A 23,498-nucleotide genomic window follows, 5' to 3' on the forward strand; every position below is an offset into this window, starting at 1 on the left:
TAATAATTTGATGTATATATTTTATAATGTACTGCTTTATCAATATGTATTTATATAGTACATTAAATTCACGATAATTTGATACCTATCTGTGAAGTAAAGAATTAACCCAGTAGCCTTGAGTTACTCAAATCTTGTACATTCTCAGAAGGGCCTACCTGTATGACTAGCCTTGGCTGGCTCCTAGGAACTGAGGTCTTAGAATGTTCCCTATGCTACTAACTGGTTAGGGCACTGTGCATGCTTGAGGTCTTGAACCACATTATACCAGCTTGTGTGGACAGTGTGTGTAAAAAATGTGATTTATGGTGAACACCTGCTTTCCTTCTGGGGGGTCTGAAGTTTCAGTAACTGCAATCAGCACTGCAGTTACCCCAATAAAAACCCTGGACTTTTAGGCTCAAGCAAACTTCCCTGGCAGAAAACATTTTGCATGTGTTTCTCCAGTTCATTGCTGGGGGATTTAGTATGTCCTGTGTGACTCCACTGGGAGAGGACTCTTGGAAGCTTATACCTGGTATCCTCCAGCTTCTGCCTGATGTACCTTTTTCCTTTATTGATCCTGCTTTTTATCCCTTTGCTGTAATAAACTATAGCCTGACTATTAAATAAATAAATAAATAAATAAAGTGTATGACATTCCCAAGGAAGGGAGTATAGATAGGAGAGAGACAGAGAGAGAGAAAAGAGGTCAGAGGTCTAAGCCTTGGGGCTGAATTCAACATGTAGAGGCTGCAGGTATGAGGAGAGACCAGCAGACAATAAGAAGCAGTGGCCAGAGAACAGGAACAAAACTAGAAGAGTACAGAAGTCAAGTAAAGAGTTTCATGGAAGGGAAAAGATCAGATGTTGACAGGTCAAGTAATATGAAGAGTGAGAACTGATCACTGAATTTGTCAGTGTAGATGATTTAGTATGGTCCCTGTGGAGTGGTAGGGGTAAAACCTGATGGGATTAAGTTCAAGAGAGATTAGAAAGAGCTTCTGAAAAAGGTCTTGTCTCTCCCTAGACATGGAAGATAACCCACGGAGACCCTGGATATCCTGACTGCCATCTTGTAAACACAAGGGGAATGAACTACGGGATAAAGCTAACACTATGAAAGTTACGGTAGAGAGACAGAAGACACTAAGATCCTTGTTGACACTGAATTACTGAAGAAAAGTACCCTATCTCTGGACTACAGTTATATAATCCAATAAATCCCCTTCATCATATAAACCAGAGGTCAGTAAACTAGTCCATAAGCCAAATCTACCCTGCCGCCTTTTTTTGGACAGCCAGTGAGCTAAGAATGGTTTTTACATTTTTAAATAACTGAAAAACAGTTAAAAAAATAATATTCTGTGACAAATAAAAATGGTATAAAATTGAAATTTTAGTGCCCATAAATAAAGTTTTATTAGAACAGTCATGATCACTCATCTACATACTTCTGTGAAATTGATACAGTAATACCCTATTGAGTTGTGGTGAGAAACAAATGTAGTAATATAAAACACAGCATGCCATCTGGCACTAAGTAAACACTTATTAAATGATAACTGTACTCTTTTATCTATCATCATCATGATCAACAACATCCTTTCACCAAAAGATGGCTTAAATGTCATTTCCAATCTTCTCTGTAAAGACTTTCTGGAGGCCTATCAGAAAAGATTAAACGTTCCCTCTTCTGTGCTTCCAAAGCACATTATACATATCTGTTTTATAGCACTGCCACACTGTATAATAGTTATTTATATGACTATCTCTGGACTGTAAAATGTTCAAAATGTGCCTTTGAAAGCCTTTTTCATATTGGTATTTTCAGTGCCAACTTGGGAGTTAAAAGGTATTCTTTGAAAAGAAAAAACAACAGTTGAATTAATTTTGTCAAGGGCCAGCTCTAAAATTAATGTATTCATCAAATTAAGTTCAAGGAAAAAACCAAAAAGTGGTATTGATATGGTTTGAGATACAGTTTTAGGAGTTCAGTGTTTCTCTTTTCTTATCCAAACTATTTCTATGAAAAGAAAAGATGAGCGGCATCATTCAAAAGCACTATGACCTTATCCTCCACATCTATCTCCATGATCTTTATTTATCAATAAAAATTTTCATAGGGAAGCCCAGACCCACCTAAAAGTTTATTTAGTTCTTAACAAAACATATACAGCGTTTCTTTAAAGAGAAAAGGAAGCATTCTACACCAAATAAAATATACTGATTAACATGCCATAAGTACTACAGCTAACACTTTTCAACAGTATACTATAAAATATTTTCAAAGTTTGCCAGAATATAAAACTGCCAAGTTCACAGGTTTTCATAGACCTAGCTTGTATACTCTAAATTTAAAAAATAATAACTTCTCTATGATGAGTTAGTAATTTATATTTGCCTAAGGCATCCAAAATGTCCTAAAAAGTCTGATCTGTAGCTCAAGAAAAGTTCTGCTAAACACAGAATGTTTTGATTCTCATGATGTAGCTAATGCATCAATGATGATGACTAATAACAGGGAAACAAGGTAGACTTGCTAATTGTAAATGGAGCAATCACCAGTAATAATGTCAGTAGTTTAAAAGTTGATTACTGTGCTTTCAAGGTGCACAATGAATATACAAAATATCAAGCCTAACACTGAGTTAAATTAATAGAGTAACTGTTAAAAATAAAGGTGTCTACAATTATATATTTTTTGCTTTTTTTAAAAGTAAACTTTTTATCTTAGAATAGTTTTAGATTTACAGAAAAGTTGCTAAGACAGTACAGGGAGATCTTATAAACCCTAAACCTGGCTTCCCATCTTAGATTAGTCTAGTCATTTGTCCAAACTAATCAATCAATATTGACATTATTATTAACTAAAGTACATACTTATTTAGATTTCCTCAGTTTTTATCTACTGTTTTTTCCATTCCATGATACTATATTACATTTAGTCATCCTGTCTCCTAAGTCTCCTCAGACTATAACAGTTTATCAGACTTTCCTTGTTTTGGGTGACCTTGACAGTTTTGAGGAGTACTGGTCAGGAATTTTGTAGAATGTCCCTCAGCTGGGTTTGTTTAATGTTTTTCTCATGATTAGATTGGAATTAGACTGAGATTATAGGTTTCGGGGAGGAAGACACAGGCAAATTGCCATCCTCACCATATCATTTCAAGAATACATACTATTAATAGCATGAAACTAGTTAAATAAATATCCTACATAACTGAAAAGGAAAAAGTGAAGCTCAAGCTTCTTAGAGTGTGCCAACATTAGTGAAAAAAGTCATTACCTACTTGGTCTTTACTATGTGTCAGGCACTATGATAAATGTTTTACGAATTTATGTAGTTCAATTCTCAGTAAAACCTTATGAGACGGGACTTCCCCGGTGGTGCAGTGGTTAAGAATCCGCCTGCCAATGCAGGGAACAGGGGTTCGATCCCTGGTCCGGGAAAATCCCACATGCTGTGGAGCAACTAAGCCCGTGTGCTACAACTACTGAGCCTGCACTCTAGAGCCCACGAGCCACAACTACTGAAGCCCATGCACCTAGAGCCCGTGCTCCGCGACAAGAGAAGCCACCACAACGTGAAGCCCACTCACCGCAACAAAGAGTAGACCCCATTCGCCACAACTAGAGAAAGCCCGCATGCAGCAACGAAGACCCAATGCAGCCAAAAATTAAAAGAAAAACAAAAAACAAAAAAAAACCTTATGAGATAAATATTAGTTTTCTTTTTATTAGATCAGGAAACAGGAGTCGAGACTTTAAGCAAAAATGGTCACAACTGTAGAGTTAGTAAGTGCAGGACCCAGGATCTGAAATGGCCTGATTCTAAAGGCCTGTTCTCTTCTCCACCATTCTATGTCACCTCCTTGCAAAAGGGAATATAGTTTATTCACATCTATATACAAACATACCATGACATGTTAAGGAGCTCTAACAATATGGTTGTAGGATATAAAAAAAAAGATGAAAAAATTCCAAGGTGAATTTGAAATAATCTCTGATTTCAAACTTCTTCCCCTCAAACTGGGTACTCAGTATAGCTCACTTAAATTCTTGAGCTTGATCTAACAGTTTTCTCCACATGGAGTTTCCTAGTAAGATAGATAGCTCTACACATAGTACTTCTTAGATTCACAGAATGACAGAGCCAGAAGGAATCTGGGGTTTCTTTGTTTTTGTCAATTTATTATTTTTTTAACAGTCTGTGAAGTTGAAGCTTTAAAAAAAGGTCCAGCACAGCAATTTATAATAGTTAAAAATATAACTGAATGTCAACAATAACTGTATATATACACACACATACTTACTTCATTTATATTTAGTGTTCTTATCTGTTGACACTGGATGCTGAAGAGCATACACATAGGTCTCAATCTTGGCTGCACATTAGAATGATCTAGGAATCCAGGGATTGTGAAAAATCCTCAATGCTGAAGCCACTCCCCCAAATCAATTAAACAAGAATCACTGAGAGTGAGACCCAGGCATGAATATTTCTTTAGAGCTCCCTGGATGATTACAAATTGCAGCCAAAGTTGGGAAACGTTAGTAGAGATTAAGTGGTGCTGTGGTACAGTGATGAACTGAATCCATCTGAAATTTTCCAGTGCTAACAGACAGATGCTATAGGTCAAAGATATTAATTGCAGAGAAGGATATGATCTCTCAATTGAGGACAAAGATTATATTCACAGGTTCACTCTCTGATCTCTTCTGTTTATTTTTTATTATAATTTATTTTGGTGACTTGCACAGGGGGTTGTAGATTAAACTGGGATAGTAAAGTGGAGAAGAGTTTAACCTACAGTTAACTAGTCTGAATGTACATCTCTGTACTGGGCTTGATAAGTTACATTACTGAGATGATGATTTCACCTAAATGTAAAGTTTCCTAAGATTCTAAAAACTAGAATAAGCCTCTGCTTCTTCCTATTACTGGGTCTCAGGGAAGCCACAGCTTCTAAAGTATGAGAAGGGATGTTCAGAAACAGTACCATATTTTATTTGCAAAGACAGACAGGAGTAAAAGAACATAGTGCATTTAGGGAAATTCAAAGAGTTTGGTATGGCTAGAGAACAGAAAAGTATGGGGAAGAGGCAGAATATAAAAGTAGAAAAGTTGGCAGAGGCAAAATCACAAACGGCATAATCACGATGATCAGTTTGACCTTTATCCTGTTAAGTGTGGGGAAGAAAATGAAGGACATTAAGCAGGGGAGGAGCATGATCTGACTAGTGTTCTGAGAAGATAAACTTGGCATGTGTATATAAGTTGGCTCTATGGGGTCATAGGCTAAAGGCAAAGAGATCGCTGCAGTAAGTCCACAGGAAAGGAAAGCCTGAGCAAATGCATTAACATTAAGAATAAAGAGGAAAAGGTAGGTTCATGGACTATTTGGGACTTAGAAGTACAAAGACTTTGTAGCCGGTTAAAAGAGTTGTTTCTAATCACTATCATCAATCTTCTTACCCTTTTCTTCCTTGAATCCACTCCCATCAGGCATTTGCCCACACCACTCCAGAAAATTCACACTTACCAGGATCTCTTATAAAGTCCATTGCTAAACCCAATGGTCATTTCTCAGTTTTCTTATTTTTTGACTTGTCAACAACATTTGATGCAGTTAATCATTCTTTTTTCCCTGAAGCTTTGTCTTCACTTAACTTCCAAGACACCACACTTTCCTACCTCTGTGGCTCCTCCTTCTCAGTCTCCCTGACTTGTTCTTTTTCATCTCCCCCATCTCTAAATGTTGTACTGCCCCAGGGCTCATTTTTCTAATCTGTACTCTTTGCTGTGTACATTCCCTTGGTTATCTCAAACAGATCCAGGGTTTTATGTTTCATCTATATGCTGATGATTTCCAAATTTATATCTCTATCTGGACCTCATCCATGGACTAACTCCATATTTATGGAGTTACCTACCCTACATCTCTACTTTGAATATCAAATAAACATCTCAAGATTTAATGTCTTAATATTCCTCCATAAACCTGCTCCTCTCACAATCTTCTTCATCTCTGTAAACAGCAACCCCACTCTTTTAGTTGCTCAAGTCTAAAACCTTGGAGTCATCCTTAACCCGTCTTTTCCTCTCACACTGCACAGACAAACCAACAGTAAATCCTGTCAGCCATACATTCATAACATATCAAAACTATCTCTCACCCTTTGCTACTGGTCCAAGCCACCTTCATCTACAACCTGGTTTCTCAGCTTCTGTCCCAGCCTGGCTTCAATCTAGTCTCAACAGAGCAAGCAGAATGGTTCTGTGAAAACACAAATCAGACCATGACATTCCTCTCCTGAAAACCCTTCAAAGATTTCCCACCTTAATAAGAGTAAAAGTCAAAGTCCTTAGGTCAAGGCATTATATGATCTGCCCCCATCCCCTCTCTGACTTCACCTCCTACTACTCTTGCCTCTCTGGCTTCTCTTGCTTCTGGAAGCATACTGGTTCCCCTCACCGTGCTTTAAACACTCCAAGAATATACCCATATCAAGACCTCTGCCTGGAATACTTTTCTCTCAGATATCAGTATGGCTTGTTGCTTCATCTCCTTCAGGGAGATACCTAAATGTCCCCTCAGTGATGCCTTCCCTCACCACCCCTATCTAAAACTGTACCCCCCCCCCACACACACCATATTTACATAGATAGACTTTTTTCTCCCTTCCCTGCTTAATTTTTCTTAGTAGTTATCACTAACGTATTCTACATTTTGCTTATTTATCTTAATTTTGGCATGTTCTCCACTAGAATTTAAGTTCCATGAGGGTAAATAATTTTGTATTCACTGTTCTATCCCCCATGCCTAGAACAGTATCTGACACATAATAGGTGCTCAAACAATAGCTCTTGAATTAATTAACTTGCATGAGTGAAATGAGTAAAAGGAAGAAATTCTAAGGATGCCTTAGAATTATTGATTTGGGAATTCCACTGCGCTGATTATAATGTCATTAACCAAGACAGAGAATAGAAGATGGGAGATTGGGAAGGAGAAAATAAAAGCCACTGTAACCAAGGAGTCAATTTAAAATCTGATTTGATCTTCACCTCTATTTAGAGCCTCATCAATTTCTAGATCTAGAACTAGGTGGAGGAAAACATGAACAGCCAGAAATGAAATTATTTAATCCCCTGAAAACCAAATTAGTCACTCTCAAGAGTTTTGTACTGATTCTCAATTCTCAACCCAAATATTTATGCTCTACTTTAAAATCCATTATTCTATTTAGGGAGCTCCTCATTCATCTATCTGCATGAAAACTGGAAAGCTCCATCTACATAACAACTGTTTTTTGCAATGTGTATTTGAATGTCTTAAATATACTTCAAACTCGAAATATCCAAACATGAAATTATGACCTTCCCCTCACCCTTCAGACCTGATACTCTCTATCAGAGTTCCCCATCTCAATGAATTCATTACCAAATACTGCTGATTTTCCTTCTTAAATGTCTCTTGAATCCATCCTCCCATCTCCATATCCAACCTGCATCCATTCTTATATTGATTCTCTTCTAAATGTTTATCCACGAAGCATCTGAGTAATCATTTAGAAACGCAAATCTAGTAGTTACCCCATTTAATGTTTAAAATGTTTAAACAATCTCCCATCAGAATAGATAAAAATTCTTAACATGATCTATAAGGTTCTACTTTTCCAGCTTCATTTCTAATTAGTTCTCCCTTTGTTTTCCTAATACTGGCTTTCTTTCATTTTCTGATTTCTACTCTCAGGATATCTAGAGCAGAAACCTAAGAAACAACTACTATATACTTGTGGAGCCATGATAAAATGGTTTTCATCCAAAATTCCTGCCTTCATATATGAGGATAAGTTTCAAATGCAGTAGTAATAGAGAACTTTATGTCACATAGTTCACAATAAAATAAACCTTTATATTTATTCCTCTTACTTCCTAAAAAGAAAGATAGCTACTGACAGACTAAAACTCAAATCTCCCCTTCCCCACTTCATCCCCAAGGCACAGCATCTTTCTGTTTTGACTGATAAGTATGTTTAAATGTATTGACACTGACATGGCCATGTTAGCCCAGCTGCAATGCAAGCTCGGTTGATGAGTGTAGAACATCAGTACTAATACAGGAGCAGGTAGGGAATCAACTGGGGGAGTGCACAAAGGCCTGGCTACACCCCAGCCTGTTACTCCTCAGCAGGAACTTCCTATGAACAAATTCCCTAACTCACTGAGTACCACCCACTTCTCTTCGTCATCTGTGGGTTGCAAACAGAATCAGAATCATAAATTTAAAAGTAGTGTTAGCATACAAGGGGATTATAGATACAGGGAGCCATGGTTATCACCTAGAGATGATTTAAGTAAAAGCCCAGTATAAATGAAATTGCAAAATGAAAAAAACAATGTATTGACACTGAAAACCCAAAGTAATTAAAAAGCCCCCAAATCATATATTATCTAAATATTCTTCAATTTTTTTTCAAATAAAGTATTCTTTATTTATCCTATATCTGTAAATAATACTTTGTTGCTACTGGTTTATATTTATATATACATAAGTTTTTTTCAAGTATTCAGCTCGATACCACGCACTTGTGAGTACCTAATCTTTACTATATTATTTGATTTTGATAGTGATGGCAATGAAAATAAAAATTCAAGATCAAAATGTTAAAGTATGGAGCTGCTGAAGAGGCAAGAGAGTTTTTCTTGCCTCTTTGTTTCCTGGTGCGCGAGGAGAGGATATTAACAGCGCTGCTTAAAGGAGCTCAAGAGATGGGCGCTAGCCGCAGCTATCAGCGTGGACCCCACAGATGGGAATGAGACGCTAAGGCTGCTGCTGCAGCCTCCAAGGAGTCTGTGTGCAAGCACAGCTCACTCTCCACACCTCCCCTCCCGGGAGCCTGTGCAGCCCGCCATTGCCAGGATCCCGTGATCCAGGGACAACTTCCCCGGGAGAACACACGGCGCGCCACAGGCTGTTGCAACGTCACGCCGGCCTCTGCCGCCACAGGCTCGCCCCACACTCCGTACCCCTCCCTCCCCCCGGCCTGAATGAGCCAGAGCCCCCAAATCAGCTGCTCCTTTAACCCTGTCCTGTCTGAGCGAAGAACAGATGCCCTCAGGCGACCTACACGCAGAGGCGGGTCCAGATCCAAAGCTGAACCCTGGGAGCTGTGCGAACAAAGAAGAGAAAGGGAAATTTCTCCCAGCAGCCTCAGGAGCAGCGGATTAAAGCTCCACAATCAACTTGATGTACCCTGTATCTGTGGAATACCTGAATAGACAACAAATCATCCCAAATTGAGGAGGTGGACTTTGGGAGCAAAGATATCTATATTTTTTTCCCTTTTTCTCTTTTTGTGAGTGTGTATGTGTATGCGTCTGTGATTTTGTCTGTATAGCTTTGCTTTTACCATTTGTCCTAGGGTTCTGTCTGTCCGTTTTTTGTTTTGTTCTGTTTTGTTTTGTTCACTTTTTAAAAATTTTTTCTCAATAATTATTTTTTATTTTAATAACTTCATTTTATTTTATTTTACTTTATTTTATTTTATCTTCTTTCTTCCTATTTTTTCTCCCTTTTATTCTGAGCCATGCGGATGAAACGCTCTTGGTGCTCCAGCCAGGCGTCAGGGCTGTGCCTCTGAGGTGGGAGAACCAAGTTCAGGACACTGGTCCACAGAGACCTCCCAGCTCCACGTAATATCAAACGGCGAAAAGCTCCCAGAGATCTCCATCTCAACACCAAGACCCAGCTTCACTCAACGACCAGCAAGCTCAGTGCTGGACACCCTATGCCACACAACTAGCAAGATAGGAACACAACCCCATCCATTAGCACAGAGGCTGCCTAAAATCATAATAAGGCAACAGACACCCCAAAACATGCCACCATACATGGACCTGCCCACCAGAAAGACAAGATCCAGCCTCATCCACCAGAACACAGGCACTAGTCCTCTCCACCAGGAAGCCTACACAACCCACTGAACCAACCTTAGCCACTGGGGACAGACACCAAAAACAACAGGAACTACGAACCTGCAGCCTGCGAAAAGGAGACCCCAAACACACTAAGTTAAGCAAAATGAGAAGACAGAGAAACACACAGCAGATGAAGGAGCAAAGCAAAAACCCACCAGGCCTAACAAATGAACAGGAAATAGGCAGTCTACCTGAAAAAGAATTCAGAATAATGATAGTAAAGATGATCCAAAATCTTGGAAATAGAATGGAGAAAATACAAGAAACGTTTAACAAGGACCTAGAAGAACTAAAGAGCAAACAAACAGTGATGAACAACACAATAAATAAAATTAAAAATTCTCTAGAAGAGATCAATAGCAGAATAACTGAGGCAGAAGAACGGATAAGTGACCTGGAAGATAAAATAGTGGATGTAACTACTGCAAAGCAGAATAAAGAAAAAAGAATGAAAAAAATTGAGGACAGTCTCAGAGACCTCTGGGACAACATTAAACGCACCAACAGTCGAATTAAAGGAGTCCCAGAAGAAGAAGAGAAAAAGAAAGGGACTGAGAAAATATTTGAAGAGATTATAGTTGAAAATTTCCCTAATATGGGAAAGGAAATAGTTAATCAAGTCCAGGAAGCACAGAGAGTCCCATACAGGATCAATCCAAGGAGAAACAAGCCAAGACACATATTAATCAAGCTATCAAAAATTAAATACAAAGAAAAAATATTAAAAGCAGCAAGGGAAAAACAACAAATAACACACAAGGGAATCCCCATAAGGTTAACAGCTGATCTTTCAGGAGAAACTCTGCAAGCCAGAAGGGAGTGGCAGGACATATTTAAAGTGATGAAAGGGAAAAACCTACAACCAAGATTACCCAGAAAGGATCTCATTCAGATTTGATGGAAAAATTAAAACCTTTACAGACAAGCAAAAGCTAAGAGAATTCAGCACCACCAAACGAGCTTTACAACAAATGCTAAAGGAACTTCTCTAGGCAGGAAACACAAGAGAAGGAAAAGACCTACAAAAACAAACCCAAAACAATTAAGAAAATGGTAATAAGACCATACATATCAGTAATTACCTTAAATGTAAATGGATTAAATGCTCCAACCAAAAGACACAGACTGGCTGAATGGATACAAAAACAAGATCCGTATATAGGCTGTCTACAGGAAACCCTCTTCAGACCTAGGGACACATACAGACTGAAAGTGAGGGGATGGAAAAAGATATTCCATGCAAATGGAAATCAAAAGGAAGGTGGAGTAGCAATTCTCATATCAGACAAAACAGACTTTAAAATAAAGACTATTACAAGAGACAAAGAAAGACACTACATAATGATCAAGGGATCAATCCAAGAAGAAGATATAACTACTGTAAAAATTTATGCACCCAACATAGGAACACCTCAATACATAAGGCAAATACTAACAGCCATAAAAGGGGAAATCGACAGTAACACAATCATAGTAGGGGACTTTAACACCCCACTTTCACCAATGGACAGATCATCCAACATGAAAATAAATAAGGAAACACAAGCTTTAAATGATACATTAAACAAGATGGACTTAATTGATATTTATAGGACATTCCATCCAAAAACAACACAATACACATTCTTCTCAAGTGCTCATGGAACATTCTCCCGGATAGATCATATCTTGGGTCACAAATCAAGCCTTGGTAAATTTAAGAAAACTGAAATCGTATCAAGTATCTTTTCCGACCACAACGCTACGAGACTAGATATCAATTACAGGAGAAAAACTGTAAAAAATACAAACACATGGAGGCTAAACAATAAACTACTTAATAACCAAGAGATCACTGAAGAAATCAAAGAGGAAATCAAAATATACCTAGAAAAAAATGACAATGAAAACACGACGACCCAAAATCGATGGCATGCAGCAAAAGCAGTTCTAAGAGGTAAGTTTACAGCAATACATTCCTACCACAAGAAATAAGAAACATCTCAAATAAACAACCTAACCTTACACCTAAAGCAATTAGAGAACGAAGAACAAAAAAACCCCCAAAGTTTGCAGGAGGAAAGAAATCATAAAGATCAGATCAGAAATAAATGAAAAAGAAATGAAGGAAATGATAGCAAAGATCAATAAACTAAAAGCTGGTTCTTTGAGAAGATAAACAAAATTGATAAACCATTAGCCAGACTCAGCAAGAAAAAAAGGGAGAAGACTCAAATAAATAGAATTACAAATGAAAAAGGAGAAGTAACAACTGACACTGCAGAAATACCAAGGATCATGAGAGATTACTACAAGCAACTCTATGCCAATAAAACGGACAACATGGAAGAAATGGACAAATTCTTACAAATGCACAACCTTCCAAGACTGAACCAGGAGAAATAGAAAATATAAACAGACCAATCACAAGCAGTGAAATTGAAACTGTGATTAAAAATCTTCCAACAAACAAAAGCCCAGGACCAGATGGCTTCACAGGTGAATTCTATCAAACATTTAGAGAAGAGCTAACACCTATCCTTCTCAAACTCTTTCAAAATATAGCAGAGGGAGGAACACTCCCAAACTTGTTCTACAAGGCCACCATCACCCTGATACCAAAACCAGACAAAGATGTCACACAAAAAGAAAACTACAGGCCAATATCACTGATGAACATAGATGCAAAAATGCTCAACAAAATACTAGCAAACAGAATCCAACAGCACATTAAAAGGATCATACACCATGATCAAGTGGGGTTTATCCCAGGAATGCAAGGATTCTTCAATATACGCAAATCAATCAATGTGATACACCATATTAACAAATTGAAGGAGGAAAACCATATGATCATCTCAATAGATGCAGAGAAAGCTTTCGACAAAATTCAACACTGGTTTATGATAAAACCCCTCCAGAAAGTAGGCATAGAGGGAACTTTCCTCAACATAATAAAGGCCATATGTGACAAACCCACAGCCAACATCATCCTCAATGGTAAAAACTGAAACCATTTCCACTAAGAACAGGAATAAGACAAGGTTGCCCTCTCTCACCACTATTATTCAACATAGTTTTGGAAGTTTTAGCCACAGCAATCAGAGAATAAAAAGAAATAAAAGGAATCCAAATCAAAAAAGAAGAAGTAAAGCTGTCACTGTTTGCAGATGACATGATACTATACATAGAGAATCCTAAAGATGCTACCAGAAAACTACTAGAGCTAATCAATGAATTCGGTAAAGTAGCAGGATACAAAATTAATGCACAGAAATCTCTTGCATTTCTATACACTAATGATGAAAATTCTGAAAGTGAAATTAAGGAAACCCTCCCATTTACCATTGCAACAAAAAGAATAAAATACCTAGGAATAAACCTACCTAAGGAGACAAAAGACCTATATGCAGAAAATTATAAGACACTGATGAAAGAAATTAAAGATGATACAAATAGATGGAGAGATATACCATGTTCTTGGATTGGAAGAATCAACACTGTGAAAATGACTCTACTACCTAAAGCAATCTACAGATTCAGTGCAATCCCTATCAAACTACCAATGGCATTTTTCACAGAACTACCACAAAAAAATTCACAATTTGTATGGAAACACAAAAGATCCCGAATAGCCAAAGCAATCTTGAGAAAGAAAAACTGAGCTGGAGGAATCAGGCTTCCTGACTTCAGACTATACTACAAAGTTACAGTCATCAAGACAGTATGGTACTGGCACGAAAACAGACATATAGATCAATGGAACAGGATAGAAAGCCCAGAGATAAACCCATTCACATATGGTCACCTTATCTTTGATAAAGGAGGCAGGAATATACAGTGGAGAAAAGACAGCCTTTTCAATAAGTGGTGCTGGGAAAACTGGACAGCTACATGTAAAAGAATGAAATTAGAACACTCCCTAACACCATACACAAAAATAAACTCAAAATGGATTAAAGACCTAAATGTAAGGCCAGACACTATCAAACTCTTAGAGGAAAACATAGGCAGAACACTCTATGACATAAATCACAGCAAGATCCTTTTTGACCCACCTCCTAGAGAAATGGGAGTAAAAACAAAAATAAACAAACAGGACCTAATGAAACTTAAAAGCTTTTGCACAGCAAAGGAAACCATAAACAAGATGAAAAGACAACCCTCAGAATGGGAGAAAATATTTGCAAATGAAGCAACCGACAAAGGATTAATCTCCAAAATTTACAAGCAGCTCATGCAGCTCAATATCAAAGCAAGAAACAACCCAATCCAAAAATGGTCAGAAGACCTAAATAGACATTTCTCCAAAGAAGATATACAGATTGCCAACAAACACATGAAAGAATGCTCAACATCATTAATCATTAGAGAAATGCAAATCAAAACTACAATGAGATATCATCTCACACCAGTCAGAATGACCATCATCAAAAAATCTACAAACAGGGCTTCCCTGGTGGCGCGGTGGTTGAGAATCTGCCTGCTAATGCAGGGGACATGGGTTCGAGCCCTGGTCTGGGAAGATCCCACATGCCACGGAGCAACTAGGCCCGTGAGCCACAACTACTGAGCCTGCACGTCTGGAGCCTGTGCTCCGCAGCGAGAGAGGCCGCGATGGTGAGAGGTCCGCGCACCGCGATGAAGAGTGGCCCCCGCTTGCCGCGGCTGGGGGAAGTCCTTGCACGGAGACGAAGACCCAACACAGCCAAAAATAAATAAATTAATTAATTAATTTAAAAAAAAAAAAAAACTACAAACAATAAATGTTGAAGAGGGTGTGGAGAAAAGGGAACGCTCTTGCACTGTTGGTGGGAATGTAAATTGATACAGCCACTATGGAGAACGGTATGGAGGTTCCTTAGAAAACTAAAAACAGAACTACCATATGACCCAGCAATCCCAGTACTGGGCATATACCCTGAGAAAACCATAATTCAAAAAGAGACATGTACCAAAATGTTCACTGCAGCACTATTTACAATAGCCAGGACACAGAAGCAACCTAAGTGTCCATCAACAGATGAATGGATAAAGAAGATGTAGCACATATATACAATGGAATATTACTCAGGCATAAAAAGAAATGAAATTGAGTTATTTGTAGTGAGGTGGATGGACCTAGAGTCTGTCATACAGAGTGAAGTAAGTCAGAAAGAGAAAAACAAATACCATATGCTAACACATATATACGGAATCTAAGGAAAAAAAAAAAAGTTCACGAAGAACTTAGGGGCAAGACGGGAATAAAGACACAGACCTACTAGAGAATGGTCTTGAGGATATGGGGAGGGGGAAGGGTAAGCTGTGACAAAGTGAGAGAGTGGCATGGACATATATACACTACCAAACGTAAAATAGATAGCTAGTGGGAAGCAGCCACATAGCACAGCGAGATCAGCTCGGTGCTTTGTGACCACCTAGAGGGGTGCGATAGGGAGGGTGGGAGGGAGGGGGATGCAAGAGGGAAGAGATATGGGAACATATGTATATGTATAACTGATTCACTTTGTTATAAAGCAGAAACTAACACACATTGTAAAGCAATTATACTCCAATAAAGATGTTAAGAAAAAAAAGATCAAAATGTTTTAAGGAAAAAATGCTATTAAAGCTAACAATATGACCTTGATATACATAATATACAAAACTCAAAAACTATATTCCTTTCCCTAAACATGTCACTAGTAAGGTAAGACTAGAGTATTACCATTTTGTATTTTTCTCCCAAGGAACTTTGGAAATGTGAATACAATGATGAAGTGTTTGAATAACAGAGATCATTAGGATCAAGGAGAATATAGAAATATTTAATCAAAGAACAAGCAAGGAACTGAATAAAAAACCAGAAAACAGACTTGCATATAAATAAAGAAAATGTGTATATGAAAAATAGTATTATAAAACACTGGAGTAAGGAAAGGCTACTCAACAACAAATAAGGTGGGAAAATTGTCTTCCTCCATATAAGAAAAAACAATTATATCCTCTTCTCACACCATAATCCCATCACCAAAAATTAAACGGAAAAAATAGAAAAAGAAAAACCAAAATGTACTAAAAATCTGAAACTGAAAAACACAACTTTAACCATTTTAAGAAAATACAGGAGTATATACTGGCGATCTTTTAAGGAAAGATTTCTGAAACAAAATGGGGGAAAAGAATGTCAAATATGAATAAATTAAAATTTTTAACTTCTATTCAACAGGAGTTTAGAGTTTTAGTCTCATAACCAAAAGCAAAGTTTTAAGACCAGATGGAGACTGAGAGACGATATCTGCCATAAACATCACAGACTAAGGATCAATCTAAGGGTCTACAAACTTCTGTAAAGACAACAAATATTCTAGGCTTTGCAGATCACATGTTCTCTGTTGCAACTACTCAACTCTGCCACTGTAGTGCTAAAGCTCTGTTCCAATAAAACTTTATTTATGGACACTGAAATCTAAATTTCATAAATGTTCACGTTATGACATTTTATTCTTATTTATTTTTTTCTGAATCATTTAAAATGAATGTAAAAACTATCTGCACAAAAACAGGTGGTGGGCTGGATCTGACCCATGAGCTACAGTTTGCTGAACCCTGTCTAGAATATATAAAGAATATTCACAACTCAATAAGAAAAAGATAAATAATCCATGAGAAAATGCATAAAGGATACGAGAAGGCTGTTAACAAAAGAGGAAATGTGAAAGGCCAATAACCACATGAAAGGATATTCAGCCTTGCTAAAAATTAGGGAAAGAGAAATTAAAGCAGTAGGGTATTACCTTTCATCTACCAGAATGGGGAAAATGGAGAAGTCTGACCATGTGAATGTTGGAAAGGATATGGCAAAACAGGAACTCTCAAACACTTCTGAGAAGAGTGTAAACTGATATAGTGACACAGGAGAGAAATTATCTAGTAAAACTGAAAATGCAAATAATCTACATCTCGTCAATTCCACTTTTAGGTAGAGCCCCTAGATACGTATGTAAGGATATTCACTGCAGCATTATTTGTAGTAACACAAAACAAATACTAAAATAAACTCCCAGAATAAATAAAACTCCCAGAAACGTATCTTTAAATTTCACCCCATTCTAAGAATGTTTTCATTTTTTATTCCTTTTATTCTTAACTACACTGTTACTGTGAAATCATAAATAATACCCTAAGAAACTACCTGGATCTTAGAATTATAAATACAAAGATGGTTAAACGAATATTAGCAATAGTTTTTTTATTGCTTAGTTGAAAATGAATTATTCTCTATTTATAGCGTAAAATCTTTTGTTTTTATTCTGTAAGAGTATTTGTACGTTTTCTTTAATAAAATGATGTTTCTTTATTGTCAAAAGCACCTAGTACAACAGTCATTCAGTCCAACTTACTTTGCAACATTCTCCTTCAACAAAAGATATCTTAATTGCATCCAGCTCTCTATTGCAAATTTACAGTACTAATCCTTGCCAGCCATTTTGTTTTCAGCTTGTAACACTAGCCACTAGCTGCCTTCAGCCTGACTCTATTAGCATATCGGATAATTTACGAAATAAGCACAGAAATGGAACTAAAAGATATAGTTGGTTTGTATCAGAATATAACGATAAATTAGATATACTCTCTAAATGTGTTTTAAAAATGATGCTTCTCTATTTCTTTTCAATATAATAATTGAAATTAATAATTATTTTTTTAATATAAATGCTCATTCCTGCTCACAGTAATTTTTCCTTCCCCCAAGTCCTATAAATGATGTTGACCTACTACTGTTTAAATATAAGACTTTTCCAATTTTAATAGAATAAACTACAAGTGTATTTTAAATATGCTCTGTAAAAGGATAAAAGGGTTGGATATTTGGTACTGTAATTTACACCTGTATTCCAGCAGGCCACCTAGCCAAGAATAATAAATACTTAAAAGCTAACATATATTCTTCTCACATCTCAAGGGTGTTTCTAGTAACCAGCAGACAGCAAACAAGTCTTCACCTGTTTTGACTTGCAATAGCCTGCTGTTTGAATGTCAATAACAATGTGCCCTCACCAAGCATCACTAAAGTCTTAGATGACAAACTATCTAATGCAATTTTAATATGATGGGAAAGGGTAGGGCCAAAGAGTTTCTATTAGTGTCCTGTTGTTCTTCAGAACTCTTTCCATCCCATCCTTTCCCCTCCCCCAGTAAGTTCCACTCATCCATATTTAATAAATGTTCTGAAATTATATTATTCATTAACCCACTCCACTTAACATAAAACTCCTTTTAGAGAGACTCCTCTAGCTCATTAAATAATACTATTTAGAAAGTTTGTTAACTTAATAGAATATAACACTTCCTTGAAATAACAATGAACAACAACAGAGTCTGAAGGGGATAAAAACCCACAAGGAAATAAAATGCTCAAGGATAAGGATTATCAGAGTGCTTTAACAACTTCATTTTCTCTTCCAAACCCCTCCAAGGCATTTTTCTGTTTTTACTGTGATGTTAACTAACCATCCAGGCTGCTGTAGAAGCCTCTGGTTAGAATGGATTTCAAGGCTGCTGTGTCTTGTGAGGAACCAATCAGATTTCTTTGTTTCATCTGCAACATTCCATCAGGGTTATATAACATTTTAGATACATGAAACATTCTAATAATATAGTGTATTTCGATCTATAGTTAGTTATCTATTGTCACTAAATTTGGCACATGAAAATCCCTATTATTCTTCTGTGTCATTCGATAAAATCAAGGAATACAGTACAGATGAAAAGGTAATATTTTCTTTTTGGGGAGAAGATAGAATGAATTTGCTTTGTCTAAAAGAAAGAGTTTTTGAAAATATAAAATATGAGCACTCTGCAGACTAGTAAGATTAATGCTGATTCTTCTTATTTCTGTCTACAGTAAAGTGGGTGAGGTAATCCAACACAGCAGCAAACAGCCATGTAGTTTGTTAATTCTTATCACATACAACATGTCATTAGTACAGAATAAAACATTATAAATAGATTTAAACTCAGGCTTAATCTTTTGCTAATTTTTTTAAAGCACAGAAAAATTAAGTATTTAATATTTAAACAAATATTTCCTCAAACAAGAACATCTGAACTCTATATGTCATAGCCCAAATAAACACCCACAATACCAACCAAAAAAACAGTATACCAGCAGCACTGTTACCTATATGATCAGAATGCAGTACACTTATACTGGAACCACGCGAGTATTCATATTCTCTCTCTCTCTCTCTCTCTCTCTGCTAGAGATAATGCTGCATAACTTAAATACTGCTCTTCTGTGCTATTAATATAACAACTCAGATATTCAAGAATAAAGCCAGCTGGAACCTGTGAATCTAGTCTTTTCTTTCTTTTTACAACTCAAAGGCATCCCACATTTGATGCTTACAAATCAGCACAGGATTAAAATAGTGCCTGAATGCATAAAAAAGCTGAATCCGTTGGGTGTGGCTTAAGTAAATACATCTTGTCTCAGCTGGACAGCTCCCCAGTACCATGCAGCCACCGACACCCAAAATATATGAGTATGTAAGTGCTCCCGGGAGAGGGTGGGAAACTAAACCCCCATGTTTTTCTAAGCTTGATGTTCCATTGTTTCTTTACTGTACTTCTAAAATGACAGTGCCTTGAATCAATAGTGAGCATTGCTCAAGAAACCAAGGACAGAGAAATTTTACTTGTCCTATTTCCTCTCCTTATTTTATACTCACTGTGTACAACATGGCTGTTCTTACTAACATTTTGCTTTCATAAAAGAGGTAGTCATTTAAATCATGACTATGTGCAATGCAAACTCACACTGCATTACAGTCATCAATAAAATATGAAGTGCCAACTCCAGTGTTCATTCTACTTATTCTCCATCTCACCAGAGAATGCTCTACTAACGCTCTCTACTATTACAAAATGAACACTATTAGGAAAGAGACATTGCTAGGAGCTGCGACAGATATGCAAAAGAAAATATAAAACCTGTAAGTGCTTACTTTTAAAAAAATCTACTATTAATAGGAAAAAACCCTTCATGTATATGTATATGTGTATCTATTTTTATATATACACATTACACATATTTAGTACAAGTATATATCTGTTTATAAGCTACCATGCATGCATTTATTAAAGCTACACATGCAATATACCTGAAACTTCTATATATAGAGGGCATGCAGATTTCAGAACTATACATTTTCATTCTTAAGTGGCCATAATCAAATATTAAAACAGCTAAGGATATCTGACATACTGAACTATAGCTAAGCTTTTAATCTTGTTAGACAATTTTCTCTGCTATGCAGTGTAGCAAACCCACCTTTGGATCATATTGTCGGTTATTTTTTTCCCATGCCCTCTACGTGCTGCACCATTTTGTTTGTCTTCTGGACAGTGGAGAACTCGGCAGAACAGCAGTGAAGGAGTGTACTGAAGTCAGCAGAGGCAGTGCCAGCCTCCTACTGCAGTCTGTATATTGAACGCACTCAAACCCACAGGTGCCTACGTAAAATCCTCTAGCTGCAGCCTGCAACTTAATGTTTCCTTCAGCAGCAGATCTGTATGCTACCTTCACTTTGTTTTAACCCAATAAATGGACAGGATACACAACAGTATGAATCTTTTAAAAATGCATTTTACACAAAATACATAGATATTATCTCTATTAAGTAACCAAAAATGACTGACTTTTTAAATCAGGATGATAATTACCAAATTATGAAGATTCAGAAGAATAATCACCAAAAAAGAAATACATTTCTAACATTTAAAAAATTCTAAATTGATAATTTTTTCAAGAAAGTGTAACATTAAAAAGTAACATGTGATATGTCTTACATCGTCTTACATGAATGGCTTTACAAGTAATTTTTCACATACCATTTAAGTATATCATGAATAAATGTATAAAGAGGCCTACCTTTAACCATACCTTTTCAACAACAAATAATCCATTGATAAGAAGAAAATACAGAACTTATCTGTTAAAAGGCAAAGTGAACCTAAGTAAACCATTGTTCAAACACTGACGGATGAAACAAAAAACAGAAGCTCACAATCCTTTCACATAAACTTCAAACATACACACTCTCGTTCTACCAGAATTATAGAATTTAAAAACTGAGAGAAACCTTAAAGAAGACAAATAAATCTAACTCTTTAATTTTTCAGATGAACAAATTAAGAACCAGAGAGGCTAATGCTAAAGTACCTTTCCCAAGGTCACATAGGCAGTCAGTAGCAAAACCTGGATTTCTACCCACATCTTTTAATAAATAATTAATAACTACTGAAACTCACCAAAGATTAAATAGTAACCTGAATATTCCTATAACTATTAAACAAAGTTTGGGATTAAAAAACCTTTATAAAAAGAAATCTCCAGGCCCAGATGGCTTCACAGGTAAATTCTACCAAACATTTAAAGAAATAACAATTCTACACACTCTCCTCCAGATAACAGAAGAGAGGGAAACACTCCCAACTCATTTTATGAGGACAAAATCACTCTGATATCAAAGCAGACAAAAACATTACAGAAAAGTATAGACCAATATCCGTCATGAACATAGAAACAGAAATCCTCAACAAAATATTAGCAAATCAAATCCAGTAATGTATTTTTAAAAGACCCACATACACTATGACCAAGAGGGATTTATCCTGGGAATGCTAAGCTAGTCAACATTTGGAAATCACTAACGTAATCCATTATATTAATGATTCAAAGAAGAAAAATCACTTGATCACTTGACGTAGAAAAAGCATTTAACAAATTCCAACATCCATTCATGATAAAAACTGGAAAACTAGGAAGAGAGGGAAATTTCCTCAGCTTGATAAAGGATATCTACAAAAAACCTACAGCCAACATCATACTTAGTCAAAGACTGAAGGCTTGCTTACCCACAAACCCCAAAGATCAGGACCAAGGCAAGAACACCCACTCTCACCACTCCTAGCCACCATCATACTAGAAGCACTCATCAGTGTATACAGACTGGAAAAGAAAAAATAAAACTGTCCCTGTTCTCCAAAGACATTATTTTACACTTAAAAAATTCAAACAAATCTACCAAAAGCAAACAAACCCCTCCAAAAACCTCTTAAAACTAAGTGAGTTTAGCAAGGTCACAGCACAAAGTCAAAAAAAATCGTATTTTTAATTAATTAAATTATTTATTTAGACTTTTACATATTAGCAATTACAATTAGAAACAAACATGTTAAACACACAATAGCTTAAAAAAAGGAAAAGAAAAGAAATAGTTATAAATCTAACAAAACAAATACAAGATCTGTATGGCAGTACTAAAAAGTGCTGATGAAAGACATCAAATAAGACCTAAATAAATGAAAAACATATGTTCATGAACTGGAAGATCCCACATGGAAAGATTTCAATTCTACTCCAACTGGTCCATAGATTTAATGCAATTCTAACCAATATCCCAGAAGGATGTTTTTATAGATAAAGATTCTAAAATATACACAGAAAGGTAAAGGATCTAAAATATCTAAAACACGTCTGAAAAACAACAAAGTTGTAGGAATCACACTACCCTGTTTTTAAGACTTACTATAAAGCTACAGTAATCAAAACAGTGTGGTATTGGCAAATTGATAGAAACAGACCAGTGGAACAGGACAGTGCAAAAACAGACCTGTTCGACAAATATGGTCAATTGATTTGTGACAATGGTGCAAAAGCAATTCAAAGGAGAAGGGATAGCCTCTTCAACAATGTTGTTGGAACAAGTGCATATGCAGATGTAAAAAAACAAACATACACATCAACTTTAACCTCAGACATATTAAAAAAAACTCAAGGGACTTCCCTGGTGGTGCAGTGGTTAAGAATCCGCCTGCCAATGCAGGGGACACGGGTTCAATCCCTGGTCTGGGAAGATTCCACATGCCACGGAACAACTAAGCCCGTGCACCACAACTACTGAGCCTGCGCTCTAGAGCCCACGTGCCACAACTACTGAGCCCGTGTGCCACAACTACTGAAGCTCGTGTGCCTAGAGCCCATGCTCTGCAACAAGACAAGCCACCACAATGAGAAGCTCACTCACCGCAACGAAGAATAGCCCCGCTCGCTGCAACTAAAGAAAGCCCATGCGCAACAACAAAGACCCAACGCAGCCAAAAATAAATAAAATAATTTTTGAAAAACTCAAAAAGGATCATAAATCTAAATATAAAACTATAAAACTTAAGAAAAAAATAGGAGAAATCTTTATGACCAGGTTAGGCAGAATTTTTAGATATGATACCAAAAGCATGATCCACTTAAAAAAAAAAAAGATAAATTGAACTCCATCAAAATTTAAAACTTTGTCCTGCAAAAATTACTGTTACGAGAATAAACAAAACAAGCAAATCACATATCCAACAAAGGACCTGTATCTAGAATATACAATGAACTCTCAAAACTCAAGAGTAAGAAAACGAACAACCTAATTAAAAACTGAACAAAAGATCTAAACAGACACTTCACCATAGGGGATATACAAAAGGCAAAATATGCACAGGAAAAGATGTTCCACGT

The 23,498-nt window shown here is 36.6% G+C and overlaps 1 protein-coding gene across 16 annotated transcripts in view; it reads right to left on the reverse strand.

Moving 5' to 3' along the window:
• Positions 1-23,498, reverse strand: part of TANC2 (tetratricopeptide repeat, ankyrin repeat and coiled-coil containing 2) — a gene marked incomplete at its 3' end in the record, with an annotated part of 361,692 nt that overhangs the window by 273,979 nt on the left and 64,215 nt on the right. The window contains exon 1 of one of the 16 annotated variants that reach the window (XM_082443052.1): positions 6,160-9,981. The exons of the other annotated variants lie outside the window; for them this stretch is intronic. Of the gene's footprint in view, positions 1-6,159; positions 9,982-23,498 lie in introns of those variants that run through there. 16 annotated transcript variants of the gene reach the window in all.

The sequence above is a fragment of the Balaenoptera physalus genome (genome assembly GCF_965194825.1).
Source record: "Balaenoptera physalus genome assembly, chromosome: 20".
NCBI classification, from domain to species: domain Eukaryota; kingdom Metazoa; phylum Chordata; class Mammalia; order Artiodactyla; family Balaenopteridae; genus Balaenoptera; species Balaenoptera physalus.